The sequence below is a fragment of the Lactuca virosa genome, chromosome 1, assembly GCF_052849685.1.
Source record: "Lactuca virosa cultivar CGN04683 chromosome 1, Lactuca_virosa_CGN04683_v6, whole genome shotgun sequence".
Taxonomy (NCBI): domain Eukaryota; kingdom Viridiplantae; phylum Streptophyta; class Magnoliopsida; order Asterales; family Asteraceae; genus Lactuca; species Lactuca virosa.
In genome coordinates this window covers 127,315,846-127,337,593 of record NC_136426.1, presented here as the reverse complement: position 1 = coordinate 127,337,593, position 21,748 = coordinate 127,315,846, and the positions used below count along the sequence as shown (strand labels likewise).

Genomic DNA, 21,748 nt, shown 5'->3' with positions numbered 1-21,748 from the left:
TTAAGCCTAATAATATTACCAAACTTGTAGCAGCACTGGCTTTCCCATGTTCTTTGTTCTTAAAAAGCCAATTCCCAGAAGAGCCACTACTTGAAGCCTCAGGTGGGACTGTCATTTGTTTATCCTTGAAAAGAGAAACATAACTTAAATTATTAGATTATTTATTTATTTTGACAAAAGTAGTCGAAAAATAATAAATACCTGACCAAAGCCAGCATTTACAAAAGCATTCACAAATGTAGCTGCCAGGTTTTGCCTGGCTGAATCAACACTTGCACCAGCACTTGCCCGCCCATCCAGTAAGTGTGCCTAAATAAAGAGAAATTAATTGTTTATTATTAATTATAAATTATAAATATGATATAAAAATTAGGGTAAATTACACCATTAGTCCCTCGTGCATGTGCCCAAAAGCACGTTTGGTCCCTATTTTCAAAAATTAACTCGGACGGTCCCTAGGTTTGTTTTTTCTTACACGCTTAGTCCATCCAGACATAAAAAGACTATTTTACCCTTAACAATTTCTTTTTTAATTTTCTTTTATTCCTTTATTATTTTTACATTAAAAATAAAAAAAGAAAAAAACGTATCTTCACCCCCCCCCCCCTTTTCTTTCCCCGTACTCGTTTTCCCCTTTTCCTCTCTAACTATCGACAGACTGCAACCATGAAGCCGCCGACAACCATGAAGCAGCCACCGACGAAATCTATTCATCCACCGTCTTCTCTCTTCTGCAACCCAACCGATGACCACACATCTCCTCCATTTCTTTCTGTGCATCTCACGAACTCTATCTCAGCCACCATAGGAGCAAGGAAATCATCAGAGCAACCATCGCCGCCATCATTCATCGTCTGTACACCACCCTTCAACTGCACTCCTGCCAACACCCTTCATCTGCGTCATCATCCTCATTGAACAGAAAAAGAAGAACGAACTGAGAAGATAGAACGAACTGCCAACACCCTTCATCTGCATCTACGTCATCATCCTCATTCCCGACGATAGGGTAGCAAATCTGGTTTCCGATTCTCGATCTGTGGTTGTCGATCGAACTGAGAAGATAGAATAAGGTTTCACTATTGGAGGGGAATGGAGAAGGGAATATTTGAGGCGGTTGCGCTGGAAAATGTGGGTGGTCCATCGCTGCACCAAACCCCTAGCTGTCTCTCGTTTTTCCGGCGAGAGGGTATTGGATCTGCAGCACTCCCTAAGCTTCTACCTTACCGTTCAGATCTGCACTCCAGCAAAAGGCTAGATCCTCCGACGGTAATGATGATGGAGCGGTGACAGGTAGTGTTCAAAGGGTGTGGTCATCGGTTGTTGTACAGGAGGGTGGCGATGGTGAAGGAGGTGGTGGTTTTGTGGTTATTTTTCTGGGGAACAAGTGGTGGTTGGTTGTGCATTCTGGTGATGTTTGTGGAGATTTCGGTGGTGGTTGTGCATTCCGGTGGTGTTTGTGCAGTCAAGTGGTGGTGGTGGTGCTTAAGTCTTCTTCAACAAAACAGAAAGATAGATATATAGATATTAAGTTTAATAAATTAATAATAAATATTAAAAATAAATGAAAAATAAATTGTAAAGGGCATTTAAGTCATTCCAATTCTCACAAGGGATGAAGCATGCAAATTTAAAGTAACAAGGGACGAAATATGTACCTTTTTATGGTATAAGGGACGGTCCGAGTTAATTTTTGAAAATAGGGACTAAACATGCTTTTTGGCACCTGCACGAGGGACTATTGGTGTAATTTACCCTAAAAATTATGAAATGGTCCAACCTTATATATGTCTTCGGGAGATTTGGGCTCCATGACTTTAATATCTTGAGCAAGGGTAAGATAGCCTTCACTTAGTTTGGTATTGTTAATGATCTCTTGCAAAGCCTCCCTATCCTCATCATCCCAACACATCTCTTCATCAACCTCAAAACTTGTTCCCTGTGTTATGTAACATCTTTATAATTACAAATCACATACTTCCACCTCATCAAAATGCTAAACCTTTTTCATCTATAATAATAACTCGTTTTCTCAAAAGAAAGTTTTTCACTCGAAATGTAAATGGAACATAATCTCTCATGAACGAAATTCAGCAGTAAAAACTAATATTGTTTCAGACAATTTTTTGATCAAAAGAATTTATGGTCTGAGATTATTATTAAAAAAAAAAGAGCTGAGCTACTACTGATAAAATGTAAGTCTTACTTGTTCATCGTGTTTCTCTCTTAGGCGATACACAGGTTGACAAATGAGCTTGTAACCCATTCCAAAATTCAGCTGTTTTACCACTTCTATTAATCAAAAAACTTCCCCTGCAAATAACATGAACAATGTTTATCAACTAAAAACAGATCACGGATGAAGAATAAAAGTACTCAATACAAAAGAAACCATACTTCCAGATGTATTCGTGATCAGGAATAGCTGGAACTTTCAAAAGTGAAGAAGACTTTGACACAGGATCATAGCTAGATAGCTCCATTGTTGAATGCTTTCCTTCAAAATTCTTTAAATTGTTACCGTTTGACTGTTTAGAATGGTCAACAATGGAACTTCGTGAAAGCTGACCTTGATAATCAGTCAACACCTCTGCAGATGATTCATCAGATAGATCAGAAACTCTATTCTTTCTAACTAATCTGAGCTTCTTAAGCAATGCTGCTTCAATTGCATCCTCTAACTTGTTATCTCTGGTTTTCACCTCTTTTGTATTCCTAACACCCGATGCATCAGAAACTCTATTCTTTCGTTTACTCCATCTTTAGCTTTTTTGGCCTCTTTCAGTGCATCCTGTCAATGTACAAGTAAATCAATGGTAAAAAGTAAATATATATTATCAACTGTCTGAAGGCCAGTAACTTCAAGAACATAAGATGAGCGAAAAAATAAATCATTTAACAGATATAGCTACCTCTCTTTGGCGCAATGCAGCTTCCTTCCTAAAAACAAATTGAAATTGCATAGATTAGCATTGTGGAGAAGGCAGCAATAAAGAAAATACATTGACAGTTTGACACTAATGCATTTGATAGGATATTATTAACCTGCTTAACAATTTCGCTTCCAAAGATATTCCTTCACCAAGAGCAGCCACCTAAATGATACGTTGAAAGATTAAGAATGATGGCAAGTGGCGAGACACAACTACCAAGACCATATTAACTCAAGAAAAAACTAATAGCTAGTGAAGTGAATAAAAGAAGGGGCTCACATTTAAATAAAAAATAGGGATATGAGTGTCGTAACTCTTAAGTTCAAAATGGTGAAACGATTAGATTAATTAGAGCATATTTATTATTTCAGTGGGAATAGGAAGTATGTAACCTTTTAGATCCCAATATATGATAGACACAAAATAAGAAGAATATGGGTGAGCACCTGCTTCTCAAGCTCCTTAACCCTCATCTCTGCATCCTGACAACTTTCTTCAACAAACCTGAGCTGCACAATATAAATTGAACAATGAAGACCAGATATATATAAACAGAGAATACCATAATTAGAACCCACCTTTGCAAGGACATTATCATTCTCTTCTTGTAGCATATCAAGCTGCATGAAATAGCACAAGTTAACAAATTTTACATCACTTAAGCTAAAACTGAAATTGAAGGGAACAAGAAAAGTAAAAATTTCCTAGATAGTGGCAGATGAAACGCTGAGGAGAGAAGGAGGCGATCAAGGAGTCACAGATGAAAACAAGATGAAAGATGGAAACCTAGGAGAAATTGAGAAATTGTTTGATGTTTTGAGAGAGGGAGAGAGAGAGAGGGCAATGGAGAAATTGATCTCGAACCAGATGTGTGAATAAACCCCTAGAATTACGATTTTCTTGAAATGTTACCTTGTGTTCAACTTGAGAAGCATCGGAAGGTGAAAAACCCAACTAAGAGCATCGGTTTTCTTGAAATGTTACCTTGTGTTCAACTTGAAAAGCTTCAGAAGGGGAGAAACCCTTGAATGTGTTCGATTTATCATCAGATTCTAGGCTACCAGGCGCTTCTTCCCCTTGTGTTGACTTTCTTCTGCTCTTTCTCTTATGTTACTTGGTTCTCTGGCCAACTGGGGAAGTTGACTTTGCCTGAATCGTTTCAACAGGAACACCAAGCTCAATTAACTTCTCCAATACCTTAATCGGACCTCGGGCATGTAAAATTGAGCAGTCTCCAACGATGTCACGTGAGCCCAAGGTCGTCGGCGAGGCGAAGTCAGCCGGAGGAGAAGTAACCTAACGTCGTCGGAGAAGACGTTGTCTGCAAGGCGAGGCGAGAGTCGACGATTGATTGTAGAGAGTGCAGTGAGTGTTTTGATTTTTGTTTGAAAAGCCCTAGGATATTTTAGTAGTGCGTACCTCGATTTTTGTAACAAGTGTGCGTTTCACTAAAATTAAAAGACGACGATTATAGAGGACGCACATTTAATATAAAGTGCCCTCCGTGTTATTAGTTTTTTTCTTTGAGACACTAATTTAAGGGCACGCAATAATGCATGACCCAAATACTTAAAATTTTTTAAGAGATGACACCATTTTAAGGTCACTCTCTTTTGCGTAACATAAATTAATGAGTGTCGTGGTTTGCGCGTCGTAAAAGGGTCTTTTTGTAGTAGTGATCTGAGATTCGGAGTTTTCTTGGTCTAGCGGGTTATTATCGGAGATTCATCCAGGATTTCTCCAAGATTGTTATTCTATTGACCCGACTGACCAAGAAGTCAGCGACATTCCATTGGGGGTCTAATCAGCAGACAGCTTTCGAGACTCTCAGACAGCGATTGTGCGAGGCACCGATTCCAACCTTGCCGGAGGGTGTCGATGATTTTGTGGTTTACTGTGATGCTTCGATAATGGGTATGGGTGCAGTACTGATGCAGCGGGGTCACGTAATTGTGTATGGGTCGAGGCAGCTGAAGCCTCATGAGGCAAACTATCCGACACACAATTTGGAGCTGGGGGATGTGGTTTTCACCTTCTAGATTTGGTGACACTACCTCTATGGGGTTCGTTGTACCATTTACACGGACCACAAGAGCTTGAGGTACCTGATGGATCAGCCAAATCTGAACATGAGGCAGCGCCCTTGGTTGGAAGTGGTAAAGGATTACGACTGTTAGATCCTTTATCACCCTAGGAAGGACAATGTGGTGGTCAATGCTCTTAGCCTCAAGGCAGTGGTAGCTCTGATTCGAGACATATGTCTGAGGATGACAATGATTACTCCGTTGCTGGAACGGATCCGGGAGGCGCAGGTTGAGGGTGTGAAGGAGGAGCGCCGGAAGTGTGAGTGGATCATAGGCCAAGTGGCCTCATTTGATTATGACAGTCGTGGGTTGTTGACCCTGCATCAGAGCTTCTGGGTCCTTACTGGGGTGGAGTGCGCTGGGTTCTTATGGAGGAGGCACACAAGTTGAGATTATTCATTCACCCCGGGGCGACGAAGATGTACCGGGATCTGCGAGCTGATTATTGGTGGTCCTGCATGAAGCGGGACATAGCATGGTATGTGGAGCGGTGCTTGACTTGTAGGAAAGTCAAGGCCGAACACCAACGACCTGACGACAAGAAGCAGTCGTTGGATATTCCCATGTGGAAATGGGAAGATATCACTATGAATTTCATCACGAAGCTTCCCAGGACCGCACGTAGAGTAGATTCGATTTGGGTCATCGTGGATCGGTTGACCAAGAGTGCTCATTTCATCCCCATCCAGGAGAGTATATCGGCTGAGAAGCTAATTGAGATCTATGTACGCGAGGTGGTGGCACGTCATGGAGTGCCGGTGTCGGTTTTGTCAAACCGAGATGTTCGCTTCACCTCTAGGTTGTGGAAGCGGTTTCAAGACGAGATGGGTACTCGGCTTCACTTCAGTACAGCTTTTCACCCTCAGATGGATGGGCAGAGTGAGAGGACGATTCAGAATCTAGAGGACATGTTGTGTGCGTGCGTATTAGATTTTGGTGGGAGTTGGGATACGTATCTTCCGTTAGGGGAATTTTTGTATAACAACAGTTATCACGCTAGCATAGATCGACCTCCCTTTGAGATGCTCTACGGGAGGAAGTGTAAGACCCCAATCTGTTGGGGTGAGGTCGGTCAGAGAGTCATGGGGAGTACTGAGGTGGTACTCAAGACAACAGAGAAGATCCAGCAGGTCCGGAGCAGGCTCCAGACTGCTCAGAGTCGGCAGAAAAGCTATGCCAACAAGCATCGTTCAGACCTAGAGTTTCAGGTAGGGGATATGGTCCTCCTGAAGGTGTCACCTTGGAATGGTGTCACCTGGTTCAGGAAGAAGGGCAAACTAGGCCCCAGGTACATCGGCCCGTTCAAGGTTTTGGCTCGGGTGGGCCGGGTTGCGTATCGACTGGATCTGTCAGCCGAGCTTAGTCAGATCCACAGTACTTTTCATGCCTCCCAGCTGCGGAAGTACTTAGTGGATGACTTCGCAGTTGTGCCTTTAGAGGATATTCAGGTGGATGACAGCCTGAACTACATCGACATACCAGTAGCCATTCTTGACAGGAAGACAAAGTAGCTGAGGAACAAGAGGGTAGAGTTGGTAAATATGCAGTTGCTGAACCACAAGGGGTCTGAGTGGACTTGGGAGCCCGAGGAGGGGATGGCGGAGCACTATCCGGAGTTATTCAAGGCAGCGGACTTCGAGGACGAAGTCTGATTCAAGTGGGGGAGAATTGTAACATCCGTGGTTCGAGTTAATGCTAAATTATTTAATTTTTGTAATTAATTGTTGTATTATGAAAGTAATGTTGTATTATTTGAGTTGGCCCGTTAGTGAGTGGGTCGACTGAGGACGTACGCTGGGCGTAAGCTTGGTGTACGCGGGGCGTAGTGGCAACATTGGATGCGGGGGGGGGGGGGGGGAGGGGGGGGGGGGTTGATGTGCGTAAGCGCAACGTACGCGAGCCAACCCAAAACCCTAATTTTTAGGGTTTAAGTCGTATAAATACATCGTTATGTCCAAAACGCTAGCCTCCTTACCAGCCTCTCAAACTCGGAAACCCTAGAAAGCCTAACATTCCTCATCCTTGTGTGATTTTTTATCTTGTAAATCCCATTTTGGTGGTTTGGAGCTTGGAAGGAGAAAGAAGAAGTTGGGGAAGAAGAACTTGTGTAGCTTGAGCTCAAGGATCTGAGATATCATCATCATTTAATACTCATTTAAGGTAAAAAGCTCACAACTTGTCTCATGTATGCTTAGATCTATGGTGATGGTGTTTTGGACCTTTTTGGTCCCACGAATGGATTTTTATGGTCCAAATATGTTTCTAGACTTAGGTTTGCCACCCTTAGTGCTATATGAGTCCCAAGGATAGAAAAGTTACCATCTTGAAGGTCTTATTGTGGCCATGCATGAGTTTTAGTCATTTCTATGGAAGTTGGTTGCCATATTTCAAGTTTGGGTCCATTTGGTGGGTTGCAAGCCACGAAGTAATCGACTTTATGGGTTAAGACACTTTGTTGGACTTAGATCTGTGTTTGAAGCTTAAGGTCTTAAGGGATTAAGCATGTTTGGAGTTTATGGCTTAACAGGTTAGTACGATGGGCGTACAAGCCCATACGCGCAACGTACAAGCCATGCAAGCTGTACGCTAAGCGTATAGAGGAGTACGCCCCATGTACTCACTGGATATGGGTTTTCGTCATTTGGGCCGATCCATGGACTTTGTTATTATGGGCCATAATGGGCCATCAGAAGTCAGTTATTGGGCTAAGGCATGTTGGGCTTAAGGGAAGGCCCGTTTGAGGAGTTGGGCCCAATTTAGAAAATTGGGCCATAAGTGGGCTTAGAAAGGCTATATAGAATTTGATCATTTATGTTGTGGATTTGGGCCTAGGTTATGGTCTGAATTAGATCAGGGGTAAAATGGTTATTTTACCCTAAGAAGGATTATTGAGTTTTGACTAAGTGTTATTTTCTACTGATAGCTCGGGGAGTCGTCAGAGCAGCCGCTAGGGATTTATTACTGTAAGATTCTGCATTCAGATTTGCGAGGTGAGTTTCCTCCTGTATGAATGTATCGAAGGCACCAATGTCGGCCCGTATATGTATGCTAGTATGTTCCGGACCAAGGTCCGATGCCGGGCAGTGCCCGATGTAGGTTTATATGTTTCTAGATTTCGATCCGATGTCAGGCGGTGCCCGAGGAATGTTTGTATGCTTGATGTCTTCGTGATTCTTGCATGTGTCTGTATTGTATGTTTCCGGATTACGATCCGATGTCGGGCAATGCCCGAGGAATGTTTGTATGCTTTCGGATTTCGGTCTGATATCGGGCGGGACCCGAGGAATGTTTATATGTTTATGTTATGTGATTATTTCGGAGTATTTGTTGAAATTTTTATATGTATACTGAGCTTTACTCAATGCCGGGCGGGTTCCGATGTTGGACTCTATCCGATGTCGAGCGGGGCCCGATGTCGAATTTTGTCCGATGCCGGGCGGGGCCCAATGAAGCGGGCGGGGCTCATGATATGTTATTATGTGTTTATGTGTTTATGTGTATGGTATGTGGTAGTTTGGGGAGACTCACTAAGCTTCGTGCTTACAGTTTTTAGTTTTGGTTTCAGGTACTTCCGGTAGCAAGGGGAAGAGCTCGAGATGAATGCATTGCACACACCATGATGTTAGCATGGGATGTTACTATGATATATATTTGACATGTTTTTTGATATGGATATACTGATTTTGATGTTTTGAGATAATATGGTTCCTGTTTTGATAAATGATTTTTGGTAACTATGGTTTATTTAATGATTTAAAAATGAAATTTTTAGTCATGATTTTGGGATGTTACCGGCTGATTCTGATCTGAAGAAATGGATTTCGGTCACATGGTTCAATGATCAGGATTTGGAGCTGCTACTTAGAAGTTATGATAGATTGATTAGGAATATTTAGAAACATAGTTTTCATGTGTATTTGCATTGTAAGGACAAGTTTTCGCACATTATCAATAAAGTAAATTTTGGTTTTATTTGCTTTATGATTACATGCAATGACATCTATGAAAATTGGTGTTTATATTTCTATTATTAGCAATGCTGGAAATGGGTTTGATTCTTACTTATATCGCTTGTGGTAGTGTTATCATTTACCAAGTGAGGAAGGATTCTCATCACCCAAGTTTCAACTGGATAGAACCTTGGAATCTTACGATTTGAATTGTGTGATGTATAAGAATCTTGATCTTTGGTAAATTGAGACTAATTCCTTGTTCACATGTATATGTAAGTCAAGTGAAGGATTAAAGGATCTAGTACACATCGATGTGAACTGGTCAGATCCACCACAAACGACGATAAAGTCTATTCGTCATGATTTACTGTTGATTCAGTAAATATGGTTATGCTTACAAGATTAAGTGTAATTCGGATACCTTGAAAAGTTTCAAAGTATTACGGAACGAATAAGAAGAATCCATTGGGCAGAGGGATAAAAGTTTCTCCAATCTGAAAGGAAAGGAGAGTACTTTAGTACCATGTTTTATGATCATCCTGATGATTATGGAACCACGTCACAATTGATCCTCTAAGGACACCTTAGTGCATTTATATGACTAAGAAGAGGAATCAGGTATCGTTGAAATGGTTAAATCAAGAAGATGAGTCATACTTCGTTCCAAAATCAAGTTTTAGAGTGGTACTCTAGTTACTCCAAGTTGTACTTTGAGTAATATGTTCTAAGTAGGTTTACAACACCTCATGAAATGTGGAGTAGAAATGTTTTCTTGCTCTAGCACATTTGAAATTGCTAGTTGTGATGTTTTGGTTAAAACAAATACCAACTAAGACCAATTATATGAAGTGTTTTCTTGATAAGAACCCACACTAACTCTCGAATATTTGTTTGTCAAGGAATGTTCCTTGACAGAGAATCTTATATGTCAAGAGGTCAGTGGGAGTCTTGTTGATCTTGAAACGTTTCAGGAGATAATCAAGAATAAGCCTATTAGTAATCATTAGCACACGACCTGAGGTTAATAACCTATCGTGTTGACACATTCTTGTTTCTGTGCCCATTCCAGTTAAGTTGACTATGCATGTGAGTTCTATGAGTTCTTATTTGACTGCATAAGGCAAAGCACCTTGATCAGTGAAAGTACATTGATTTGTATGAGTGAGCTGCTCAATAACTTGGAAGCACTGGTAGGCCCTTGTGCTACCGGATGGCAAGAAATTAAGATTAAGCATGTCCAGTCCATATGAGTTTGAATTTGTCATAAACCTTGTCTTATGATAGTGGTTGGAAATGACAAATTCACATGGATAGGAACACATACATCATAAAATCTAAGTGGTAAGAGGTTTCTCTCTACTTCATGAAAATGATTGTGAGGAAACGCTTTCACTTGTGGATTTTATAGGATTGGTTAATATCATTAGAGTTAGCAGTTGTGATAATTGTGTTCTCAAATTCGAGTATGATTACGACATCCCTTTTTATAGTTCGAATTGTGAGAAATGGAAAATAGTTTGAACATTCGGGACTTATTGCTATAAATTCTGAGAGGGTTTAGACGCATACATAAGCTGTCTAATGAAAGGTGTATGATCTTGAGAAGTCTAGATAAAGACTTATCAAAGCACCACGTATCAGAAATCTGAACTTTGGTAAGAAAGTCAATAGGTATTGATTTCTAGAAGCCCAGCTGATTTCTGGATACATGTCAAAACTAGTGGGAGCTTAATTGTTATGCTGGTAAGAACATAATTGTTATGCTAGTGGGAGCGTGATTATTATGTTAAGTATTGCAAGTTAGCAATGTTGTTTATAGGAAACCAAGTTCTAAATTTGTAAAGTTGCAGAATTTGGAAATTGTTTCGCTATAGTAAGGCTTAAGGGAGAGGGCAATAATACTTCATTTCGAATCTAAAAGCTTAGATTGGAATTTTAATGGAACTTAGTCATGAACATATATGTTGAAGCGATTCAACATAGGAAGATTCGATATATGGACATATTATAGCAAGAGACTGTCAGGTCTTTATGTATGACATTGTGTATTGGATCCTATATGCTTCGAGTATAGGATCGATTTCATATGCTATAATATTCACTTGTTCAGATTTTTCCAAATGCCTAGGGCATTAGGAGGGAAAAAGGAATAGAACTTGATATGACTAAAGATGTTAAACAACTGTCAAGGACAATATGAGGTTTACCGAAGATTGGTTGCTTGTGGATAGTTGGAAGTATAGTATTAATTTGGACATACCATATTGACATGTTCTGAATAGAGGTAACTGTTGTTTAGAATTGATAGTCATATGTAATATGAAATGTTTCATCATGGGAGTTGGATATTAAGATCTATGTGTGAGTTATTAACTTTGATGCAAGAAGGATGTTCAAGGAATATGAAAGGTTAGACTCTAACACATTCTAGGAGTGGTAAGAATTTGGTATTCCTACACTTGTGATAAGGATTTGGAATTGTGAAATAAAAATCATTGGAAATATGTTCAATTGATCTATTTCACAAAGGAATTACCATAGATAAACATAGTGTGCATGCTTGGAGCATGGTATGACTATTGTTTTAATTTAAGTATTTAGTTGATTAATCGAAACATTATACAATGAATAAAGTCTAATTGATATGGTGATTAAATAACAAGTGTTTTATTTATATTCAATTGGTTGAGACCATATTTAATTAGGTTATTCTTGTGTTTCACTTCACATGTTTTACTTCCTGGATAACTAGGTTATTCAAATATCCACAGTCGATCATACTTTTGGAAGTAAGTAGTGAATTAAGACTCTAATGAATCTGATTGTAAATTCACTACTAGAAAAACAGCCTTTTACGACGCGCAATGCGTGTCGTAATACGCTCAGACGACGCGCAAATGTGCGTCAAGGAAGGCCCTGTCATAACGACAGACGACACGCTTTTGCGCGTCGTCTATAGATGATGCGAATTTACGACGCGCATTTATGACACGCAATGCGTATCATTAAAACCCCTGTCAAGAAAGGCCATGTCATAAATGAAGATGACACACATTTTTGCGTATCGTAAATTTAAATGTTTAAAAAAATATTTATATATTTATTAATTTTTAAATTAAATTTGCATTTAATGTCTCATAATATAAATAAAATACCATATACAAAAAATACAATCCATTGCATAAAATTTAATGTCATACAATTCTATTTCTTATAATATATAAATTTGCATTCATCTAATCTACTCTGTGTTTCATACTAACAATTGAAATGAAGAATGCAACACTTGCATTTGCAGCATCTTATGTCTTTCAGCTTAAGCTTTCTTTTCCTCTTCTAACTCCAGAGCTATTCGCTTTCATCAACCCTGTAAACACAACACAAAATCACTTGTCATTTTCATTCTACTTTTAAAATTAATTCTTATTAGAACATCCTACTTTTAAACCTACCAATCTAGCAATTTTTTCAAAGAATATAATTTATAATTTTTTTAGGGAAAGTACATTGCTATTTCTTGAATACAAGATGTTACAAATCAAGAAACTTACATGGACTGCTGACCACCAGTTTCCTGCATCATTTGAGTATATATGTACTCATCAACTCTCTGCTTTGCCAAAGCAACCTATTTCACATCAAATTAAAACTGATTTTAATCAAATTTGTATTATAAAAAAGTCATCTTTATCATACCCGCTCCTTAAATTGTTCTTCTTTATCTTCAAAACTAGAAAGTGCAACAACTTCTACATTAAAAAAGTCACTCAATGGAGTATGTTTGTGGGCTTCTGGCTTAGGGACAGAATCCCAAATCTGGGACAAAGAACAGAGCATTATAAGTGTTGCAATTGTGGAGTAATACAATAAATAATTAATAACTATTAACTATAATTACCTTCTGGATATCTTCCCTCAAAACAGGTTCTAAGTTTTCAAGGGGGGTCTATACAGAAACAAAAGGATAATTACATCAAATGCTATCCAACTTCTTCATTCTTTTGGGAACCGTAACACCATCAACATACTGAACACAATTTAATTTCCCAGAACCACCTGATAGTAACAGAAAATTACACTTTTATTCCCTGGGTATATGATTTTTAACACTATTGATTCAAAAAAGTTTTACCTAGTCGAGCAGCATGCTTGAGCATCATCTGTGGTAATATCCCTTTCTGTAAAATAAGTTTAAGGAATTAATTAAAGGATATTTTGGGAAGGTTAGCTTCCGAATTTAACTTCATTAATTAGTTAATTAATTAAAGGGTATTTTGGGAAAATCATAAAAAAGATAACCTTTTTTGGTTTTGTGTCACTAGGTTATGCGTGATCCTAGCGGAATCAGTAGAGGTTCTGGTTTTGTTGCCTTTTCGTCTACTGAAGAGGCTTCTCGAGCTGTAAGATTTTAATATATATTGTGGACTATATTTTTTAAAATTTTTTAACGAAAAATTAACGAGGTTTTTCATTGTTTTACATTTACAGCTTAGTGAGATGAATAGGAAAATGATTGTTAGCAAACCACTTTATGTTGCACTTGCTCAACGTAAGGAAGAAAGAAGGGCAAGGCTTCAGGTAAATGATTTACCAGGAAATAATTATGATTTGTTAACCGCAAGTATGATTAATTTTCATTTAGTATCTTATTATCTATATCTATATATAACAACCATGTGTGCGGAAATTGACTTCTCTTTTTTTTTTTTTTTTCAGATGGTTCCAAGAGGGGATGGACAAATGTATCGTTACCCAGGTAGGAACATGGGAATGGAAACATGGGAGGAAGGATGCTTTCGGTGCCTTACGACATGGGTGGCATACTTCCACGTGGAGGTGGAGGGGGAGATGGTGCTGCTACTGGCGGCATACAACAGCAGCCGCTAGTGCCTATTACAGCGTTGGCTTCTACTCTTGCCAATGCACCACCTGAACAGCAAAGAACGGTTACTAAATATGCTGCGTGTGTTCTTCTCAACCTGTAACAGATTAAGGAATTAATTTTCATTATATATTTATTTATATCTAAAAGACAAACATATGTAAGTGAGAGCAAAATTACCATTTTGTCCGTGTTGTATCTTACAGCATAGCCAAGGCCAGATTTGCGATGTTGACCAGCCCATAACACTTCCCCACCTAAAGACAGGTGAGGGGTCACACTCTGCAAGCAGAATATTACCCATGAGAAAATGTTGATATTAAATAAATGAAATATAATAGATGAGGGATCGTTTACCTGGATATAACTAGCTCCAAGGAGGCCACCATTTCCAAGTTTGAACTGTGTCCTGTAATCACTACCCTGCATCAAGAAAAAACGATTCACCATAACAAAAATGGACATTTGCATCAAAACAAATTAAAGTGTATTTCAATTTTGAAGGTACAATGTCATGCAAGAACATAAACTACAATATTTATAGATATCATAACCATAAAGAGCCACAAGATGAATAATGTACCTTATAGTCAAAGTTGAACATTCCATGTGACATGTGAGGCTCATTTGTAAGCAGATATAAGTCCAAAATTGAATTAACAACATACCAAGTCAGCTGATTGAGAAGGAAGTTCTGTAGGCCCCATAACAATACTGTAAATTAAAACAGAAAAATCATCAAATCAGAAGTAGATTAATCCATACCAAGTTAAAATAAGTTAAATGTGTAGCTGGCTACCTGTGACATAGTGAAAATCTCTAATTCAGACCCTTGGGAAAGTAGACACACATACCCTCAAAAAGTTCAGGCTTTAATGACACTGCATAGGAGTAAGTGTGTTCAATATAAGGAATAATAAACATATTATTGATGAGAAACATCATAATGCCCACAAAGCTGATAAGAAAATAAAGGGTGATTGATGAAAAGTACCAAAAGTTGGAAGAATAAGGATTTAACCTTGAAATTTCACCCAAAAGAATGTGAACAGTGAACATTAAACATTGATATGAATATGATACTCCTCAATAATGAAAATTAATGCAAGTTTTATCCCATGTATGGAGTATAATGTGTATTTTCGAAACAATTTTGACATAATTCTACCCTTGTACTTGATAACATTCGTCACACAAATCAAATAGAATTCACCAGGATATTTCTAAGTACACATTTGATCGGTTTCGAGGAATTAACTAATCAACAATACAGTAGCGTCCAATTATTCAGGAAAAACTAGTATCAGTCTCACTGAAGATCCATAATTAATAAGATCGAGAACGGTGTATACGTTTAACACATAAAACGACGTAGATTTCAGCAACGAAGTTGGATCGCGAGAAAATCTGAAGTTGTTTTACAGAATTTCAGATCTACAAGCATCAAAATTTGAATTCGTAACTGAATATAACACCAACATACCGTCACTCACCTCCACCGATAAGCTCCATCTCTATCCGGGCCAAGCCATTAGAAAAGTCGCCTCCGCTCAAGCCATTCTTATGTGCGTGGTGGTTGAATCGGCGATATCATCGTCTTCGGAGGAAGAGGAAGGACTTGGAGTTGAGTTGTTGTGTCTGGTAAGGAATTTGTTGAAGAAGATTAAGAAGAGAGTATTAGTAGGAGATAAGGTGTTCGTATGTTCGATCGATTGGGTTGATCGAAGAGGAATGATTGAAAATGTGTTTAGTCTATTTTAGGGTTCTTAATTTGGTAGAGGATTTTAGAAGGAGAAAAAGAGGCGGGGTGTTTAATTTTTTTGGGATTTCATTTCCCCCCATAGTCTATTAAAAAAATGGAGAATGCGCTTCCTGAAAAATATAAAACGGCACCCTTACACGACACACTTCTTATGATAGGTGCCCTCCGTGTTTTTTTTGTTGGACACTAATTTTAGGGCGCGCAAAAATATGTGTCCTCTATCATTCAGATTTTGGAAAACTGACATTAATTTTTAGGGCACGCACAAATGTGTGTCCTCTACTGGTGTGTGTCATTAATTGCGCGTCGTAAAAGACTGTTTTTCTAGTAGTGATTGTCTAAGAGCTTAGACATGGCAAATGTTTGTTGCAGTATTCATGAGTACTCCTGAAATAGGAATTTGAGTATTGGATTAACCCACGCTCAGTGAATTACTTCATGGATTTTATCACGAGTAATTCTGAGATGATAATATCTTATATTATTGAAACGGAGACATATGAGTTGTTTACAATTAGGTTGTGCATTGATAATACGTAAACACATCAGTAACTTGATGTTATAAAACGTATTGGTGTGTATGATTTGATGAGTAAATAGTACAAGCATTTGAGTCGAAGTTTATCCGTTCCTTTTACCCTAAATGGGATAAAAGCGATATATGTGGGCCCCTCGATGATTTAGTGATGACATCTTAAGCGCTTGGCCAAGCCAGAACTAAGTTGAAGTGTTCAATAGTAGTCTGAATCAGTCGTCATGAATCGGAAATCGGGAACAAATCTTGCACAGATAGATTGATTATAATCCATGTCTCATCATGTCAATTCGATATCTTGTAGAACGGTGGGATATTTGATAGCTTATCTAAGGACGCATCATCGATTAGGTCATAGTTCGATAGCGGCTTTTGAGAGCTACGATTGCTAGTCAAATTTTGTAGTCATGCTTGCAATTATAGTTATTAGAAATATACAAGTGGGAGACTGTTGGATTAGGTGTCTAAGCTCATAATTATAATTGGTATGTACTTGATTTGATGGTAGCATGGTCCTTTTGGGTTGCCTTCACACTGGCAACTAGACAAGATGACTATTGGAGAGAGAGGCTGAGTTTATTATTAACAATAATAAATTGGTGCATAAAAACTAATTTATTAATATATTATAAGAATAATATATTAATTAGAAATCATATTATTAATTAGTATTTAATCAGAAATTAGTTCGGAATTAATTTTGGGATTAAAGGAACTGATTAAAAGTGCAGGTGCTGTTTTGCAATTATTTGATAGTTGTGGTTTTGGGCCATTGGATCACCCTTATTAGGGAGGGCCGAAAATCCCTATAAGGCTCTATAGATTTTCGTCCAAGCCCTAAGGAAGGGGTCCATGGACTTGCTTAGGCCTTAAGCTAAGGAATTAGGGTTTCCACCTTAAAACCCTAGCTAGCCTCAACTATAAATAGAGCCCTTTACATCATCAATTCGTGCACCCTCTTGAAAGCCTAGAAGAGCCAAATTTCTGAGCAAGTTACTCCTCTCTCCTCTCTCTCATATTCATCCTCTTGCCCTAGTGTGTTTGTGAGCCATTAGAGGTACTACGCTTGTGGTACTTCTTCTCAAAAGCAAGGATCTTCAAGAATTGGTTGTTGTTATTATTATATAGCAACAAAGGTATGTGTTCTAATCTTTCTTATGTAGATTTCAAAATATTAGATGCATATTAGGGTTTTCTATTTTGTGTTCAATGCTTATATGTCTAATAGAGAAAACATAGATCCAATCTAGGGTTGCATGCACACATAGGATTGTTTGTATAAAACCCATCAGTGACTTCATGCATTTTAGTGCTCATTGAAGAAGAAGGATCTTCTTGGAGAAGTGTGGGATTGCTTGGAGCTTGTGGATCCAATCTCTAATCATCTTGATCTACCTTCTGGAGGTATAAAGCTTCAAACTTTATGGTTCTCTAGTAAAGATCTAGTTTTGGTGGAGTTTTTCCTTGTTTTTGTCCCAAGTTTGTTGATCTTGTGAGTAAGAGCTACTCCAAGACCTTTGAGCCTCATATTTAGTCCTTGTTGAGTTATTAGGTCATAAAAATGTCATCCTGAGGGTTTTTTTATGGATGCATGCATAAGTTGGTGTTCTTAATATGGATAAAATCAAGGATTTGGTCACATTAAGTCATGTAAAGGAGTAAAGTTGCCATCTTTACATGTTAAGACATAATTTAGAATCTGATAAGTGTTTAGATGCTTTTGTCTTAACCATTAAGAGCTTATCATGGACTTTTGTGCCTCTGATGAGTATGTTGGGCGTATATAGCAGTACGCTCATCGTAATGTGTGTTTCGTGCATCAACGGTTTGTACTTTGTGATTCGGTGATGAGTACGTGGTGTGTACTCTTCTGGTACACAGGGCGCACTCCCGAGGAGTACCCATTTCTTCTTCTTTGACGAGGTGTAGCATGCGCTGAGATGGCCCGTACGCAGGGCGTACACTCCTTGGGGACCTTTTGATTTTGGGCCACCTTTTTTGGACTCTAGGGTTGTGGACCTTTTTGGACTTAGGCTCGTATTGGGCCTTAGGACCCTCTAATTCGGTTTGGGCGATTAGTGGGCCTAGTTTGGGCTTGGGCCATTCTTGGGCCTCATGTTTTATGGGTTTGACCTTAAGAATGTAATTAGGGTTGGTATTGATTGTGTTCAGTGTGAGGAGCCATTTTGTAGCAGTTTGGGCGCGGGATTTGCTATCTTCTGATTGAGGTAAGTTTCCTCACTGTGTTTTGCGAGTCGAATGCACCAATGCCGGCCCATGGTTTGATATATTAGGATGCTAGTTGTCTGCGTGACTCTTGCATGTGTAATGTGTTATATGTTTATCAGGCGGTGCCCGATGACTATCATGTATGCTATTTATCTTTCTTATTATTGCATGTGTTTGTATGTTTATATGTTTATTTGTTTATATGTATACCGGGCGGGGCCCGATGCCAGGCGAGGCATGATGACTGACAGATCTGTTTACTGAGTGGGGCTCGATGTCGGGTGCGGCCCGATGATGGGCGTGGCTCGATGCCCAACGGGGCCCATTATATGGTTGATATGTATGGTATGTGGTATGTTGGGGAACTCACTAAGCTTTGTGCTTACGGTTTTCAGTTTATTTTTTAGGTACTTGTAGTTCGAAGGGGAAGAGCCCGGGATGATTGCAGTGCACATACCACATTATTTCTTATATTATATTACTCTGATGTACTTGGATGTTTATTGATACATTTTGATTCACCATGATTTCTATGATGTTGTTTTGGATAATGGTTTTATTAATTTAAAAAAATTGAAATTTTAGTCTTGATTTTTGGGACGTTACAGTATCCCCTGAAAACGGGGACAACAATTCGGAAACAGATAGAGTATTCATAAGGGTAGGCTTCTAAACCCATTTTTTGAATACCTTATCTCATATGTGAACACAAGGTAGTGCAGTGGAGCAAAAGATAAAGAGAAAATGACAATAAGGTATTCAAAAAATGGTTTTAGAATTTGGAAGATTTTTTTTGTTATTTATATCATCTTACTTTTTTATATTTTTGTTATTTATGGTAATTGATTTTGTTTTAAGTTTTCTATAACAACATTGTACTTTAAATATTATATTGCTTTTTTTCTATTTGAGCATTGTACTTTTTTTTTATAATTTTGTTATTTATAACATTTTATTTTATTTTTTTCAATTGTAACGTTGTATTTTATAAAATTATATTATGTTGTTTTCTGTTGTACTGATTTACTTTATATTTTCATTGCCAATAATAGCATCTTACTTTATTTGTTATTTTTTTTACAATCCACATTGTTTTTTTACTAAAAATAGCATCCTACTTTATTTGTTTTTTTTTTTTGCAATAATAGCGTCCTACAATAATATCATCATACTTTATTTGTTTTTTTACAACGCATATTGTTTTTTTTTCACAAAAAATATCATTCTCAATAATAGCATCCTAATTTTTTTTTTGTTTATTCAACAATAGTACCCTACAATAATAGCATTCTCAATAATAGCCTTTTCAATAATAGCATCCTACAAAAAATACACATTGCATACAAATCAAATATACATACATAATGTCATGTTTTCATTCATACAAATACACATTATACACACACATAATCTACATTGCATACAAATACCCATATACTTTACATACCATTATCAATAATAGCATCCTACTTTATTTGCTCTTTTTCCACTATATCATTGCAATATACACATTACTTACAATCCATATCTCATACATATGTACAATCCACATTTCATACATATTATACACACATATACATACACTATACACACATACAATATTCCACATTCATGTTTTCATACATACAAATACACATTATACGTACATTCACATATACCATACAAATACACATAGATATTTACCAAATATACATACATATGACTAATTTTAACATAGCAAACACAAATACACAAAATCTGGAAATAATATCGAAATTAAAGGAGAAAGGAACCTATGGTGCTCGGAAATCAACAATGGTGGCAAGAAATCAACAAGGTAGTGTAGTGGTGGTGGTCGTAGTCGATCCAACAACTAAAAAAACTAAAATTAATGATTTGTTTTGCAATTAACTCAACAATAAGTTGAAAATAGACATTAATAAAGAAAACGAGAAATGTGGAAGGAATTGCACCTTAGCCGTCGTAATTGAGCCTTAGTCGCCGGAGAAGACAATTTCGTCGTCCTAGCGGTCGCCGGTAATATCAGTGGGTAGCTTGGGGAAGCTTCACAGTGGCCTTCGTTGATTTTTTTGGCCGAAACAGTCGAAAATCAGAGCAAAAATGAGAGAAAAACGAGAGAAGAAGTGTAACAGAGTGAGAGAGTGAGAAGGAAGACAACATTGTTGTGTTGTATCCGGGGGAGGTAATACCGGCGACGATTAATAGAGGCGACGGCAGATCAATAGTGGCGATAATTAGGAAATATCGGCGACAGCGAAAGAGGGAAAAAATTACGGGTTATTTTTCGACTATTAGCGGCGACATTGTCACCATTATTCGTGTCGCCGCTATTGATTAAACGAGACGAAGGCCCTAGCCCTTGGATCATAGACAGATGAAATGGACAAGGTTTGGTAAAACGGCTTGACGTGGATCATAGTTTTCCAGGCATTGTCGGCGACACTTTTATCGGCGACATAATTTAATAGTGTCGCCAACAATGACACGATTTCTTGTAGTGATAGCAATCCACTGTTGATTTTGCTGTTATATAAAGATGAATTCCAGTTTAATAATATAATAAAATATAGAGTAAATTACATAAATGATCCGGTTTAGCAATCCACTGTCGATTTTGGGGTAATTTACGTAGTTGGTCCCTAAATTATTTTTTAAATGGACCATACCTAACTTTTGTTTTTGTTGTGCGCTTAGTCCCTCTTTCGTATGAAAAGACTATTCTGCCATTTACCACTTTGTTTCTTAATAAATTAATTATTCTTTATAATTTTAAATATTAAAATAATAAAACCCACAGACCCTTTTGACTTTTCCCCACCCCACTAAAATCATACATCTCTTAAATCCACATGAAATCCTTCTTGTCGTTATCCTCTAGGTAAATCAGATACCTCCTTTGTATGTGAGTTAGATCCCTCCTTCATCCGTGTGTGTGAAGCATGACTCAAGTTGAATTTGATGGTGACGAATCTAATTAACCAGGTGAGATTAAGTCCCCGGCCGTTTGATAGTTTCTGTCTGTGCTGTCTGGGAAAAGGAAAGTGTTGTATGAGAAAATTTTCTAAATGGGAAAGAAACAATGTTGTTTAATTGTACATCTAACTGACTGTGCTAAATGATGAAAAATGACAATATTACTCCGCTGTTCAATACTGTGATGGATGAAGTTGCTAAATATTTATAAAAACATAGAAATTGTCATACGAAATCAAAATTACATAATAGTCATTTAAATTCCAAATAGAATGTCGATTAAGTTGTTTTTAGTTTTTTTTTTTCAATTTAATGTTACGTCGCTATTCTTTCTAGAAATTTAAATTTTTTTTTAACTCAACATGTGATTCTTGACTCGGTTTATGTCCGATAGCGG

At 37.8% G+C, this 21,748-nt stretch overlaps 2 long non-coding RNA genes across 2 annotated transcripts; both read right to left on the bottom strand.

The window, feature by feature from the left end:
- Window positions 1–2,754: 2,754 nt before the first annotated feature.
- Window positions 2,755–3,450, bottom strand: LOC145106528 (uncharacterized). The gene is made up of 4 exons (XR_013707593.1): window positions 3,380–3,450; window positions 3,046–3,095; window positions 2,913–2,940; window positions 2,755–2,791 (listed from the first exon to the last, which is right to left on the bottom strand). It is a non-coding gene; the product is annotated as an uncharacterized LOC145106528 (long non-coding RNA).
- A 9,513-nt stretch (window positions 3,451–12,963) lies between these two features.
- LOC145106522 (uncharacterized) lies at window positions 12,964–13,334 on the bottom strand. Its single transcript, XR_013707592.1, has 3 exons — window positions 13,270–13,334; window positions 13,103–13,148; window positions 12,964–13,026 (listed from the first exon to the last, which is right to left on the bottom strand). It is a non-coding gene; the product is annotated as an uncharacterized LOC145106522 (long non-coding RNA).
- Window positions 13,335–21,748: the final 8,414 nt, after the last annotated feature.